Source organism: Suricata suricatta, chromosome 1 (genome assembly GCF_006229205.1).
Source record: "Suricata suricatta isolate VVHF042 chromosome 1, meerkat_22Aug2017_6uvM2_HiC, whole genome shotgun sequence".
Taxonomy (NCBI): Eukaryota; Metazoa; Chordata; class Mammalia; order Carnivora; family Herpestidae; genus Suricata; species Suricata suricatta.
The window spans coordinates 81,143,477-81,158,924 of record NC_043700.1 but is presented as its reverse complement, the minus strand read 5'-3'; the positions used below and the strand labels follow the sequence as shown (position 1 = coordinate 81,158,924).

The 15,448-nt window shown below is 43.3% G+C and overlaps 1 protein-coding gene and 1 long non-coding RNA gene across 3 annotated transcripts in view; both read right to left on the bottom strand.

Moving 5' to 3' along the window:
- Positions 1-15,448, bottom strand: part of MAML3 (mastermind like transcriptional coactivator 3) — a 404,763-nt gene that overhangs the window by 340,868 nt on the left and 48,447 nt on the right. The window lies entirely within an intron of this gene.
- LOC115292827 overlaps positions 9,329-15,448 on the bottom strand; it is a 29,872-nt gene continuing 23,752 nt past the window's right edge. The window contains exons 2-3 of the long non-coding RNA XR_003909161.1: positions 11,041-11,175; positions 9,329-9,572 (exon numbers count right to left, since the gene is read on the bottom strand). This is a non-coding gene — a long non-coding RNA (uncharacterized LOC115292827). The remainder of the gene's footprint in view (positions 9,573-11,040; positions 11,176-15,448) is intronic.

The following is a 15,448-nucleotide window of genomic DNA, read 5'->3' as shown; positions in this document are numbered from 1 at the left end:
TTAAGGCAAAAAGATAAGGTGAAGTTGTGTACCTAGGAAACTGGAAACAAAGTAAATAGAAGTTTCAAACCCAATGTTGAGTCCAATGTGGGAAAAGATCTTCACCTACTTTTTGCTGATATTTCTGTAAAGGGTACAGTATATCCCAAGAAGAATCCTGCAGTAGTTAAAAAGAGCTAAAACTTTAAGCATTTTAAGAATCATACCACAGGTTGGAGAAAAGGTCAAAATAATTGTTTAATCATAACTATCTACACTACCAACCCTTTAGGATAAAAAAAAAAAAAAGAAAAACAGACTTCACTCAAGGCAAATGGGAACTATTTAGCCTTCTGGAAATGAGTAACAATCATAAATGCTTATTAACAGGTTCACCCATGTGCAAAATTGTTCACACAAAATTGACCTGGTCAAAGAGAGAAAGGCCTTTCCCTTCTCCCTCACTGAGTTCTTCATCATCCACTTATCAGCCACTCTTCTTCCAGACAAACCCCAATGTCTCCATTATGTCAGAGCTGCCCGACCAGTCATTCAGGGCACAATCCTGTAATCTTCTTCTCTTTCATCCAGTTAGATCTACCTCCCAAACATCTTTCCTTTCCATTCCCACTGTCCCATAGTTTAAGATTTCTCATTTTTTAAAGTTTATTTATTTTGAGAGAGAGAGAGAGAGAGAGAGAGAGAGAGAGAGAGAGAGAGAGAGAATGAGCGGGGGAAGGTCAGAGACAGAGAGAAAGAATCCCAAGCAGGCTCCACACTGTCAGTACAGAGTCCGACGTGGGGCTTGAACCCATGAACCATGAGATCATGACCTGAGCCAAAATCAAGAGGCAGACACTTTACTGACTGAGCCACTCAGGTATCCCATGGGTTTTCCTCATTTCTACCCAGATAATGCATTTCCCAACTTCCAGTCTCTGCCCCTCTATCTATCCTAGGTGATGCCATTAGATAAACTCCCTATAGCACAGCTCAGACCCTGTCCCTCCTATGCACAAACTTCCAGGTGCTTTATGCACCTCTAAATCATATTCCAACTGGTTCCCATCCAAAAACTACATTTTCAATAGCACTCTGTGACTCTCTTTGGTATTTATAAACTTCTTAAAGAAAGTTTTCATTATCATCTTATATCTCTACTGCTTTAGGAAGACCTTAAGTGTACTCAAAAGAACTAATTGGAACTAGAGTCTTTGTGTTCCATTTGATAGTACCTATTCAAATGTACACTTCTTAAAAGCAGTGTCTTTACTATATCTCTTACAGTTCACTGTTTTCCACATGTAGAATTTCCACAAATAATTACTTAACAAATGAACTAAGCAATCAGTAGTTCTTGATCCCAGTCTGGATCCACAATCTGTGTGCTCTACAATAAGCCACCTGAAAACATACTGGTATTTAAAGTGTCAACTAAAAGGAAAGCACTAATATTCATAATACTCCTATAAATTAGGTATCAAAAAAACTTACTATAAACACAAAATAAATAATAGGCCTTCAGGTTAAGCTCTATAATCAAATCAGATCTATAATCAATACCAGCAAACATACAGATGTGCCACAGGAAGAAATGTGTTAAGAGACTTTCTAAAGAAATTGCACCTCCTAGAAATCCACTCCTTCAAAAATTATTATCTTAAGCAAGTTTCAGTTTGCTTGATCACATTTTGACCAAAAATAAGAAGAACAGGGCTCCCCCTTGACAATCAGCTACACATTCTTTGTAACCCCAGTATGACTGAACAGATGGTGCCTGGACTAACAGAAGGGAATTCCAAGTTCATGTTCCTTCTTTAATTAGCTTCATGACCTTGGGCAAGTCACTTCACCCTAGGGCTCTCTGTTTTTTCACCTGGGAAATGAGTGTTTGGCTCCGATCTTTAAGATTCCATCCAGCTCTAGAGTTCAATGATTTATGAGTTAAAAATTAGCTTTGTACTGATACATGCAACAGCATGAATGAATCTCAAATGCATTATGCTAAGTGAAGACGTCAGATTCAAAAGACTACATACTCTATGATTACCTTCACAAGGCATTCTGGAAAAGGCATTTAGGGATGGAGAGCAGATCAGTGGTTGCTAGGGATTAAAGGTAGAGGGAGGGTTTGACTACAAAGAGGTGGCATGAGGAAATTTTCTTTAGAGATGGAACACGGAAATTGTTCTGTATCTCGATCATAGTGGTAGTTACAGACTCTATGCATTTGCCAAAATCCACAGAATACCAAAAAGAGTAAATTTTGCTATATGTGAGTCAAAGTATTTAAAAAAGTATATTTCAAAAAAAAAATAAACCATAATAAAATAATTAAAGTTTAAGAACGTGCTTCTCCAAATCCAGTGTAATTTTTGATGACATAACAGCTGGGCAGTCTTCCCCCAGGAAACTAGTACCGACCTTCTGTATTTGCTATCACTGTTTTGTTCCAAGACTGATAATTTGCTGCTTGTTTTTTGTGCTGTTACTGTTGTTTTTGACCGTTAGATAGCCATTCTACAGAATCCTTTCTACGTAGATCATTTTCCAGCATGGTACATCTAACCATGAAAAAGTAAAATGAACCCAATGGGAATGTTTCTCAGGCTGCAGAGGCCCTGCATGATGTTCACAGAATGTTTGAATATTGTTACTCTTGTGATTCATACTCAAGACATGAGGTACAGAATGTGAATAATAACAACACAGCAAGAACAACATTTAGTTGTTAGACATTTAATTAGCACTTACTACGTTCCAGGTACTAAGTGCTTACAAACAGCCTTTCTAAGTGTCTTAGTAATCCTATGTAGAAAAGATTTATTTAAAGGAATAATTTATTCATCTTTTGGAGAATTTATAGCTACTAGAGGTAATTCCACAAATTCTTTTTTTTTAATGTTTTTTTAAGAGAATATGGTGTTAGAATTGTTATGATTTTTTTTATTTATTTTTGAGAGAGAAAAGACAGCACGAGCAGGGGAGGGTCAGAGAGAGAGGGAGACACAGAATCTGAAGCAGACTCCAGGCTCTGAGCTAGCTGTCAGCACAGAGCCTGAGGCAGGGCTCGAACCCACGAACCGAGAGATCAGGACCTGAGCCAAAGCCGCAGGCTTAACCAACTGAGCCACCCAGACACTCCTTAATGTTTATTTTTGAGATAGAGAAAGTGAGAAAGTGAGAGAGTGAGCAGGAGCGGAGGGGGAGGGGGGCAGAGAGAGACGGGGGACAGAGGATCAGCAGCAGACTCTGCACTGACAGCAGAGAGCCCTATGTGGGACTTGAACTCATGAACCGTGAGATCATGACCTCAATGGAAGTTGGACGTTTAACTGACTGAGCCATCCAGTCACCACTCCACAAATTCTTAACTAGGCGTTCTTCAGAAGTTGAAAAATGCCTTTCTAAAAGGCAAGCCAGCATCTCCCCCTCTGCCTGGGGAGTTCATGAAGTGGGCACAGCAAAAAGCCCTTCTTAGATGATACAGATAACATTTCAGAGTCAGGCACAGCGGCATCTTCCTGCTCCACTCTTACAGCCTGCAGCAAAGCTGGCCTTAGCTGAGAGGTGAGCATTTCCTAAAGCCTTCCAATACCAGGCAAGAGAAGGGCTGACCTTTTCCTGCCTGCCACTACCAAGGGTCCACCCTTTCCTTTTCATCACTTTGCTGCTTTACATAGGTTTCTGCCACTGGGCAGAAACATGTCCCAAAGCAGACAAATGTCTGTTCTTTGAAATGACCAGGTATCTGCCCAAGGCAAGGGTTCTGTTAGAACCCTTTGAACTAGAGGGGATGGTTAGCAAAAAGTGACCAAGCTGCCTAGGCTGAAAGAAACCAACCAAAAACAATGAGCCCGTTAGAAGGTACTTGAAAGGTATTTACACCCTGAGGATTTTGAATATAGCAGAAAGGCAGACTACACTAAGAAAGAGCTCTCAACTAGTTCCTGGGTTGTTTGTTTAGTCTGCATATCTCAAGTCCAAACTAATCATTTCAAGGGTTGTTTACCATCAGAACAGAGTTCAAATGGCCTTTTAAAGAAAGCAGGGCAGGCCTGGCCCAGCCTACACTAGGTCACCACTTGCCTTTTCTCCCACTCCTCCCACAGGACCCCAAGCTTCTCTCTCTTTTTTTAAATGTGTTTTTGTTTATTTTGAGAGAAAAAAAGAGAGACAGAGAGATACAGAGCATCAGCTCAGGAGGGGCAGAGAGAGAGGGAGACAACAGAATCTGAAGCAGGCTCCAGACTCTGAGGCGTCAGCACAGAGCCCAATGCAGGACTTGAACTCACAAACCATGAAATCATAACCTGAGCTGAAGTCAGATGCTCAACCCACTGAGCTACCCAGGCACCCAAGTTTCTCTTTACGAAGGATCTCCACTTTAAGCAAGTGAAACAGCAATCCATAGTTTCATCTATTTCCCATCTTTCTCTTCAAACCAGACTGTAAGCTCTTAAATGGGCAGGGATCATATCTCTGTTGCTCGTTGCTGTACCCTGCTAATTTTTGCAATAAAACTTTAAAAAATAAAATCAGTGGGTTAATGGACTTCCTGGAGGGTAAGCTGGCAACTTCCCTGCTTGTAGACACCAGAAACAACACTGAGAACTACCAGGTCCCTCCCTCCTGCAAGGGAGCTTTTAGGAGATCTTCAAACGAAATCAACCATCAGTTTATCAGAATGAAAGACATCGATTTCCAAAATTCTAATCCAAATGGAGGAAGTGGGAAGGGGTTGGGGTTGGAGGAGGCAATCAACAAAGCACTCCTCCAGGCCAGCTACTCCTACTCCTCAAAGCAGAATCAGATGCGAAACCGGGTGAGGCAAGTTAACCTAGAAGCCCTCCTCCAATTAATGTGTTATTGCTCCTTTAAAACCAAGAACAAACGGCCCAGTGCTTGTGATCCCGGAGGCTGCAGAGCAGTAATTGTCACTTAGCCACTTAACTCCCTGCCGCACTGCTCACTCGCTCGTTGGGGTTTATCTCTCAGCCAATTACGGCTGTCATTTGCGTTTCAATCTGTGCCGTCAGGGGCCGGCCCAGTCGACAGCGGAACAGGAACCCTGGGACCCGAAGCGACTGGCTCCCGGTGGCGGCGGAAGCCCACACCTCACCGTTGGCTGCCCTTAGAGGGGCGCTCAACACCCCAGGCTCCCGACCACGCTCCAGGTTTGTTCTGAGCCTGGGTCTACACTGAAGCTCCCTCCCAAAAAGAGGAATGACTCTCAAAAGCCCGAAGTCAATTATAATGACGGCAATAGGAAAGCAATAGAAATTTTAGCTGCCGAGCGTGACAGCAGACAAGAGACAAGTAGGGGAAGTAGCGGGGGTTACTGCAATATATTATTGTGAAATCAAGGCAGGCACGGTCTCCAAATGCAAAGACAGTAGATCCTTAAATCACTGCTCTTCTATGCACTCAGATTTCCACTCAGGGGCTTTTACCCATCTACAACTCAGCCCGAAAGTGTAGGAGACACGTGAATTTTCTTAGACAATCCTGAGTTGAAATGTCTAAAAATTATGCTTGGGTCTTATTGTCAAATTATATAGGTTTGTAGTAAATGTGCAGTCGCAAATTTTATTTTCAAAAAATAAAATTTTTATTTAAAAGAAAACTTCCTTAAAGGCTAACCAGATGAGAATGTTTTAGTAATTAAATCAGAAAGAAAGGGAAAATAAATTTGCCAGGTCATGTATCCCAATTTTTGCTTTTTGAAAAGATGTTGTTTCTGGCTGCTCAGTGGATCCTACACACGGAAGTAAGGTCTCATCTTTTCAAGCATTTTATTTACTTGGCCTTCCTGGATCAAATCTATACCACTGATCACTGCATTAAGGCGTTTATCCCAGAGGTTTAAACCACTCCTGTTTGCAGAGGAAGTATCTGAGCCGAAATGCATTAACCTAGCCTGAGATGTCCTTTGGAAAACACTTAGTCTACTTTAGGGATATACGCATTTTAAACCCTGATTATGGGAAGAAAGGGGAAAAGGGTGAGAGGCTGAGGAACAGAGGGAGCCTTTTGTAACCAATGCACCGCAGTTGAGGGCAAAAGGGGAAGGCAGGGTGCGCCAACGTGCAGGGCAGAGTATGGGCTAGCTGGGTGGTAAGGGATCTCTGGGTCGTCAGCATCTTCATTTTCCCGGCTGAATAGCAGGGAGGCTGTCCTGCTCACCCTTCAGTTAGCAGCAAGGTCCCCCTGACATTCCATCCTCTGAAGCCCCAGCAACCACAGGGAGGAGGGCTGGCAGCTGAGGCCACGACGGAAGAGACCTGTTCTAGCTGGATCCACACACCCCAGTCTCTGGGTCTAAAATAAGACTCTTAACTTCTCTGCCAATGAGCTTCACCAGGCCTGATGACCTTAACATGTACTGTCAGCTCTATTTGCAGGCAAGGTCCTTGCTCACCAGGATTTCATCCAGGTAAGGAAGAATTGGGGAGTGGGAGTGAGGCGGGGAGGGGGACTCTCTGTGGATGGCCCTGTGCTCCCATTGTGTGCACAGAGAAGGTCTGAAAGGGCTGGTGAGGTGCCACAGTAATTGTATACCTCATCTTGGGCTGTGCAGAGTTGGCTTAGCTATAGTGAATTGCCATCCTCAGGCTCCATGCTGCTCACTGAATACCAGAGAAGGGAGACTGTTCAGTGCATAACAAAGAAAAATCACAAGTGGAATAAAACTAACCAGAGGCCACCAATGCTGACAGTGGCCAGTCACACACAGGGAGACTCGGATGGTCCTCAGTCTTTTTCTCTCGGGTCTTGTAAATAAGAAAACCTGAAACTTGAAATCCATTTGCTCCCTTCTCGCCCCTTTCAGTCATCACCCTGACCCATCTCTGCTGCAAGGAAGGGCACTTCAAAAGATACAGAGTTCCTAAGACAGCCAGTGCCTGGAATGTGAACTTCCTAATTAAGGGCCTACACAAAAGTAACTTTTTCTTCTTTTTTGGCTATTTGTGTTTCTTTAAAATGCCGTTTCTAGCTGAACAAACTGTTGGAAAGTCTTCCCCCTCCCTTCCTCCCTTTCCCTATCTCTGTGTGTGTCCCTGTCCTCTGTCTCTGTCTCTATCTCTCCCTCTCGGTTTCCCATCTGATCAGTAGCTTCCCTCTCAGTCCTGGGGTGTGCAATAAACTGTTCTTTTTCTTTTGTCTCAAAGCCAAAGTCACTTTCTGGAAAAACTAGTTCCTCTTCTCTGGCCCTGTCCCTGTAAGTGGTAGCCCAGTGAAGGTTTGGGAGCCTGCCACAGATGGCCAGGAACAAAACCCAGGCCTATCAGCAGGATCTAAGCCCACATTCATAGAGGCGCTGCCTTACCATAGCCTTTCTGCTGCCACCAACTGTCCCTAGGGGCCGGGTGGGGAGCCCCACCTTTCTCAAACAATGTCACAAAGTCCCCAGTAGTTGCTGTGCATCCTACCTTTCTTCACTCTCTGTGGTCAGATTCTGTTCTAACTTAACGGGAAGAACCTTTGCTCCCACTTATCTGTTCCCAGCCACGTCAGTTTCTCCCCCCAACGTCCACAGAGAGAATCCGTGGAACCATCAGCCCCAGACTCTCCAAGATCACACTCAGAACTCAGCCTACATCACCAGTTCTTCCCAGGGCATCTCTTCGGGCAGGCCAAAGCTGAATCCATTATCTGCCTTTCCAGTGTGACCCTTGCGCTTAGGTCACCACCTGCACTTGGGGCTGGGAGATCATGCTTGACTGCTTCTTCTCATCTCCTACGTCCAACTGCAAACTTTCAGAATTTTACTTCATAAACATTTCTCAAATCCAGCTTCCAGAATCCAGAGATAAGGCCTGGCCCTATATCAAACCTAAGCCAGTCCTCTTCACTATCCACTCCCTGCCTCCCTCTGCCAGGAGGGGCCTAACACATATGTCCAACTCCACTGTCCAGTGCCTCCATGCCCTGCCCTCCAGTCTGCCTGCAGCATGGACCTGCACTCAGTACCTGCCTCATTAGGATGCCTCCCACCTCTGTGCTCTTGTTCCGGCCCCCTCACCCCTTTGCCCAGCTAATAACTATGCCTTTGCCCAGGCATCTTCTTCCTTCGCTTCTCCACCTCCAGCAGGCCATGTGCCACTCCTCGGGGCTCCTGTAATGCTCACGCACATTTCTATCACTGCTTCCAGCTCCATAAGGCCAACTTTGGGAGACTGTGCAGTATTTCTGCTTGTAGTCTTGGCTCCCACCACACACAGTGTGGTACCTGTCACAGACAGTAGGCCTCAGCAGTTGGGATTCTGCATTGGCACTGAAGGACTACCGGCTAATACCATCCATTACCACAGCGCAATCAACACTTTAGTCTGAATTAGATCCATTTTGGTGTTATCTATTTAAAGTAGACACCAAAAGATTGTATCGATGTAATATATTTTGTCTGGCAACTTATGTACTTTGGGTACTTAATAATGTGATGGAGTTGACGATGATGATGATGGCAGTGACGTCAACCGTGACAGGAAACTGGAGATGATTAGACGTCCTTTTATTCTCTGAGGCTGTGTAGTTGCTTAAAACAGTACATGATGACTCACAGAATGACAGCTCACTTGTCCTGAAACCTTAACTAACCGGAATACAGCCCGGAACCTCAGTCAGACACACTTCTGAAAAGCCAAAAGATCAGCAAGTGCGCACGCTAGAGCTTAAAGAGATCACTTTTTAGGGGTCATCTGGTCTGCACTCCAGAACCTATTTGTTCTTCTCTTAGCTCCACCTCTGATAATCTGCTGCCTCACCATAGCCTTTCTGCTGCCACCAACTGTCCCTAGGGGCCGGGTGGGGAGCCCCACCTTTCTCAAACAATGTCACAAAGTCCCCAGTAGTTGCTGTGCATCCTACCTTTCTTCACTCTCTGTGGTCAGATTCTGTTCTAACTTAACAGGAAGAACCTTTGCTCCCACTTATCTGTTCCCAGCCACGTCAGTTTCTCCCCCCAACGTTCACAGAGAGAATCCGTGGAACCATCAGCCCCAGACTCTCCAAGATCACACCTCAATCAAGAAACTTTTCTTGAAAACCTTCAAGTCTTTTCTATTTTCTCCACCAGTTAACAAAGTAGTAGACTAGAGAGAAATAAACACTAGTTACTCACTTATTCAACATGTACTGAGTACCTATTATGTGCCTGGTCCAGAGAGTTCCTAGAGTTCTCACATTTCCAAATTGGGACAGATTCTATTTTGCTTGTGTGAAAGGTGTTGACCTATCTCGTGAAGAATATAACTGCAGTCTACTGAAAAGGGCAAAGGGGTGAATTCCAGTGCTATTGCGTGCATGCTGCCTGTGTTTGGACGAATTACTTAACCTCTCTAGGCACTGATTTCTTCGTCTGTTTAATGGAGGGCTAGGTCTCATTGTTTGGGGAAGATTAAATGAGACATTGGATGGAAAGCACCTAGCAGAACCTGGCACACGGTGTTGAAGCAATCACTCATTCAGTAAATATTTACTGAACATCTACTACATGCAGGCTCTGCGCTAGCCATGGAGGCTCAGCAACAAAAAAGAGAAGGCTGATCCCTCTTCTCATCCTTGACATGTCATCACCAGGCTCCGAAAACCTGTAAGAATGAAACACAGTGGGTGCAATACCAATCTCCAAATGCCATGATTTTCAAACCTCATTGGGATCTGCATCAAGAACTGGGTTTTTCCAGTGAGGCTGGCCCACAGCTATGACCCTGAGCTCCCCAGCACAAAGGCAATGTGGCTACCGGTTCGCTGTGGCTGCCCACCTGGGAAACCAAAGGAGACCGATGAAGCAACTCATACGCTGGCCTTCAGGGTTTGAGTTTGAGGCGGTGGGGAATGCAGCCCTACACAGAGGAAGTTCCCAAATGAACTGCTACATTGTTCCTGTTACTCTGACTCATTTTTACTTTTCCTTCCCAGCACTCCCTGATGTCTTGGTCTGTTCCATATGTGGCACAATAGATTCTTTGTTTACAAGATTCTAATATGCCATAAAACTGGTCATTAAGCCAAGAATTATTTATGCGCCAAAAATGAGGCGATATCAGGTAAACTGACATGAATCGTGTAGTTTACTTTCTTATCTCTACATTTAAGTAGATAGAATTGATAAACTCGCTGAAAACTCTAATTGTTTGAAAATTATGTTTGAGTTGGAGGAATGTTATTGATATACACAGACACACTTACATACATATATATAATTCAGGGACAAACATTTTAAAAAGCCTAAACCAAATTCTGTGCTCTCTATTTTTGTTACTGGCACAACCATCCATCTAGTCTCACAAGTAAGAAATTTTTAGTTATTTTCAACGAGTGAGGCAATGAAGTTTTTGTGGAAAGTCATACATACTTTGTAGCCAAACACACTTGGCTTTGAATCTTAAGTCCTACTCACTCCTAGCTATCCAATGTTGAGGAGGTTCTTAAATGTCTCTAAGCCTCAGTGACCTCACCTGAAAAGTGGATTTTGAAGAGAATAAATTATATAAAGGACATAAGCTGGGTTTTTGGACTCAGGTTAGGCATTCAGAAAAACTTGTTCCACCACCCATTCCCCCAACACATCATTCAACACCTTTCTCTTCCTTCCATTCTATTGCCCAGTGACTGCTCTCCTCAACAATGGCCTTCTAACTGCTTTCTTGGCCCTTCGTTCGCAATTCCCACTGTCTACCCAAACCTGCTATTAGAAGCAGCAGAGTCAGAAATCTGATCATGGCACTCCTCTGCCACAAATCCACCTTTGGCAATTACATTTAGAGCAAAGTCCACAGGTTCCCAACCCATCTGTTCAGCCATGCCTCCCATCACCACCCCACCTCTGCCCCCTGAACAACCACAGCCCCCATGTTGCAGACTCCCCACATTGTTTGCAGAGCACACCATCTGCTCTGGTGCGTTGATTCCTCCAGGATTCCATCCCCGCTCAACCCCCTCCCATCTGTAGAGATCACCATCCTCTTCAAGGCTCAGCTCAAATGCCACGTCCCATTTAAAACCCTCCCTGACTTCCTTGGCTGACTCAGTGTCCCATTCATGCTTCAGTGCTACCTTGCTCAATTTTATTACTTAAGCTTTGTGTCTACAGTTATCCATATCCATGATGGTCTTTCTTCACAGATTGTTAGTTCCTCCATGATAGAGGGCAAATTTTATCCATTTGTTTATTTTCGAGTTTATCATTCCCTACAAGAAGACAAAATCAAAAGGTAAATATAAAGCAAGATATTCTCAAGGTACTTCAAATTCTGGTAAAGAAAAACTAAAATTCACTGGAAATGAAGTATTGGGTATATTTAGAAAAAACAAAAACTTATAGAAAAACACCAGCAACTCACAGAGGTGGATGCCATCTGTGCTGGATTAAAGATGGCCACAAAATAGTTTGACCCCTCTTCCACTGACAGGTGAATCTATTTCCCTCCCCTTGAACATGAGCTGCCTGTAGCCAATTTTGATGAACAGAACGACACTATGCCATTTCCAAGCCAAGTTTTTAATATGAATAACAGCTTTGGCCATGGTCTCTTGAAAACCTGAGCCTCCTTATAAGAAATCTGATTATCTTAGTGGAGAAATATCATGGGCAAGCTGTGAGTCTACATGGAGAGGCAGAGGGACCCAGAGGAGATCAGCCTTCCAAGCACTTTAGCCAAAGTGCCAGGCAGGTGAGTAAAGCCATACTGGGCCCTCCAGACCAGATCAACTGTAGACTGAATACCACTGAGTAAGCATAGTTAATGCTATAGAAGAATCACCTAACTGAGCTCTGCTCAAATTCATGGTCAACAAAATCAGAGATAATTAAATGGGTGGGTGGTTGAAGCCACCAAGTTTTGCTGTGGTCTGCCAGCAGCTATTGGTTAACTAGATCACCATCTTAAGCACTATGGGCTCAGTATCCTAGCCTACTTAATAGAATAATTTTCCTCCAAAGGGAACATTTCTCGTATTTGTAACAGAATAGTCAGGGGAAACAGAACTTACCTTCAAGAAATGTGTATCATACATGTCACATGTGTATTACAACCCCAACTATCCTGGAGCCTGGTAGGTCTCTCATTTCAACTAGATGATCAGCAGCGTAAGAGCAGCTCCTATGTCTTATGCTGTACCTTTTCCCCACAATATGTGGCTCATAGCAGGAGCTCAATACTATTTATTTGGAATTTAATTTACTGAATGCTGGCTTAGGAAGGAGCACTGTATTAGAAGACCTGGAGGCACAGACCCTAAATTCTACTCTTTATGTTGAGAAAGGAAAAGACAGACTTGTCATTAATATTTGGACAGATGTACTTAATAGATAAATTCAGGAACAAGGTGACAGAACACTGCACAGGAAGAGGAGACTCCATTCCAGTCTTCTACCATGCATACCTCTTGTGCATATGAAAAGGAAATCTTTGTCCCTTCATCTGTCTAGCTATCAAATGAGGAGAATCACATCTGATACCTCTTAGTTCAGGATAAGTTAGAAGTAAATGAGGTTTTAGACTGAAACTATCTTCAGTTCTTTTTTTTTAAAAGTTCATTTATTTTTGAGACAGAGAGAGACAGAGCATGAGTGGAGGAGGGGAAGAGAGAGAGGGAGACACAGAATCTGAAACAGGCTCCAGGCTCTGAGCTGTCAGCACAGAACCAGATGCAGGGCTCAAACTCACGAACTGCGAGATCATGACCTGAGCCGAAGTCAGAGGTTCAACCGAGTGAGCCACCCAGGTGCCCCTATCTTCAGTTCTTTGGACAAACAATACTAGGGAAACTTAAGGTACCATCATTATTTTTCAGATAGATGTGATTCTAGTATATAAAATAGCCTGAATTAGTACATGCAATTCCATGTGGTGGACCAGCTGAGCATTTGTTTGAAATTTATCAGATGTCCCTTTTTTAAAAAAGGTTTTTAACATTTCTTTATTTTTGAGAGAGAGAGAGACAGACAGACAGACTGCGAGCTGTGGAGGGGCAGATATAGAGGGAGACACAGAATCTGAATTAGGCTCCAGGCTCTGAGCTGTCAGCACAGAACCTGACGTGGGGCTCTAACTCATCAACCATGAGATCATGACCTGAGCCGAAGTCGGACACTTAGCCAACTGAGTCACCCAGGTGCCCCCAGATTTCCCTTTTGTTGTCTTTAAGATATAGCAAATAAAACAACACTAAAATGTATGGTAAATTCAACTAACTTTTGAAGGAGAGATAACATGTTTTAGAACTAGAAAAAAATCAACTATGGCATAACTGGGTATTCTACAAAATGTCAGCCAAGCAAAATGTGGTAGGAAACTCAAAACTTATGTAAAAATGGTTTATATTGTCTTGTTATCATACTCAGTACTCAACAAAAAGCCTGGGCTATTATAAAATAAACCTAACCTATTCTTGTAGGTTTCAATTCTTCAGTATATGAGATGGCATCTACTGAGCACTAAGTGATTGCATTATGTCATTTCTCATATGACAACTCTATAAGGCAGCAGAGACTTCTGACTGCATCTTAAACTTAGATGAGGAAATTGAGGCCCAGAGAGATTTTGTAACTTTCCTGTATTCATTTGCTTTCATTTCCATAACAAAATACCACAAACTGGATGGTATCAACAACATGAATTTATTTCTCACAGTTCTGGAGGCTGGAAGTCAAAGGTCAAGGTGGCTGCAGGTCTGGTTACCCCAATGGCCTCTGTCCTGTGCTTGCACACAGCCTCCTTCTCACAGTGTCCTCATATTACCTTCTCTCTGCATGCAGGCATTCCTAGTATCTCTTCATCTTCTTATAAGAAGACCGGTCATACTGGATTAAGGCCTGACCCTTTGACCTCTTTTAACCCTAATTATCTCCCTAAAGGTGCTATCTCCAAATACAGTCACATTGGGAGTTAGGGCTTCCACCTATGAATTTGGGAGGATATAATTCAGCCCACGGTGTCTCCCCAGATCACAGAGCTAGTCAGTGGGGGAGCTGGGGTGTGCATCCTGGCTCCCTGCCCCTTCGTATAAGCCACCCAGTTGCTGTCTGTGGTGCTTCACCATCCCACCACCACCCCATTCTGTGTCCATAGGAAATAGCCCTGTGTAATTACACAAAGTTAAGGGAACAAAGGCCTGAGTATGGACATAAAGGAGAACAGGAAGCTGAAATCCAGAAAGGCAAGTCTAAAATCCAGGAAAATGGACTCATAGAAAGGCAGGCAATGTAGCTCACACCCAAACTTACTCTTCAGTGGCCAAGAGTCCTCTCCCCGCCCCCATGATGCTGGCTTTGTGGTAACAGCAGGAAACTCCCCCATCCTCTCAAATGGGGAGGAAGGCCTTGGGAAGCAGTGCTAGCTCTACCAGAAGCCATTGGCCTGGAACAACCCAGTGACATGCTCTTTGCAAAATTACAAAATAATATACAATTTAATTTTTCATCACATTTTTGTAACCAAAAAATGTCAAAGACCCTCTTGCAGTGCTATATGGTTCATAAATACAATTAATAAAGATTTACTGATTAGCTAAAACATGTTAAGTCCAAAAAAGCAATACATGCTTTTCTCTTTCTTTCAGATAATGCAAGGAAGCATCTTATGTTTATAAAGCACAAGCTTTCAACTATATTGGATTTTCCTTTTAAAAAGAACAATAATTTAAAGTGGCTTCTAGCAGAGAATTGTTAGGTGCATTTAAATGGGTATTTGTGTTCTGAAAATCTTAATTGGAACTCTTTTATTGTTGCTATTTATGTATGTGTTTGTTTTGGTTCTGAGGGAGAGCTGAGGTTCCTTACGCATTAGCCTTTCATCTGAAATTCTAATTTCATACAGAATTAAACCAGCATATTGGAGGCACAACTTCATACAAAGCATTAAGACATGCTGAAGTATTGTTTTAAAAACATATGAAGGGGTGCCTGGGTGGCTCAGTGGGTTAAGCATGCAACTTTGGTTCAGGTCATGATCTCACAGTCTGTGAGTTTGAGCCCCGTGTCAGGCTCTGGGCTAACCTACATGCACGTAGTTTAGTCCTGAAAGAGTAGAGCAGGGGATGCGGACTTGATGAGAATTTGAAATGGAGTGTCAGGCTAAGGCCATATAGCATAGTCCTTTATGAAACCTGAGCTAGCTGCTCAGAGCCTGGAGCCTCCTTCAGATTCTGTGTCTCCCTTTCTCTATGCCCCTCCCCTGCTAGCACTCTGTCTGTCTCTCTCTTTCTTTCTCAAAAATAAATAAACACTTAAAAATTTTAAATGAAAAATCAAAATGGTTTTTCATTGTGAATCATTCTATAACAAATACGAAACACAGCAGGACTGGTGTAATTTGGAAAGAGATAAAATCTGTGTTGCCCATTACCTGTCCTCACACCAACGCCTTCCTGGACTCTACAAGATGGTCAAGACTTACCAGCTAACCTAAGACATGGCTAAAGAGGTAAAGATTCTGCTTCCTCCTCACTGTTATTGGCTACT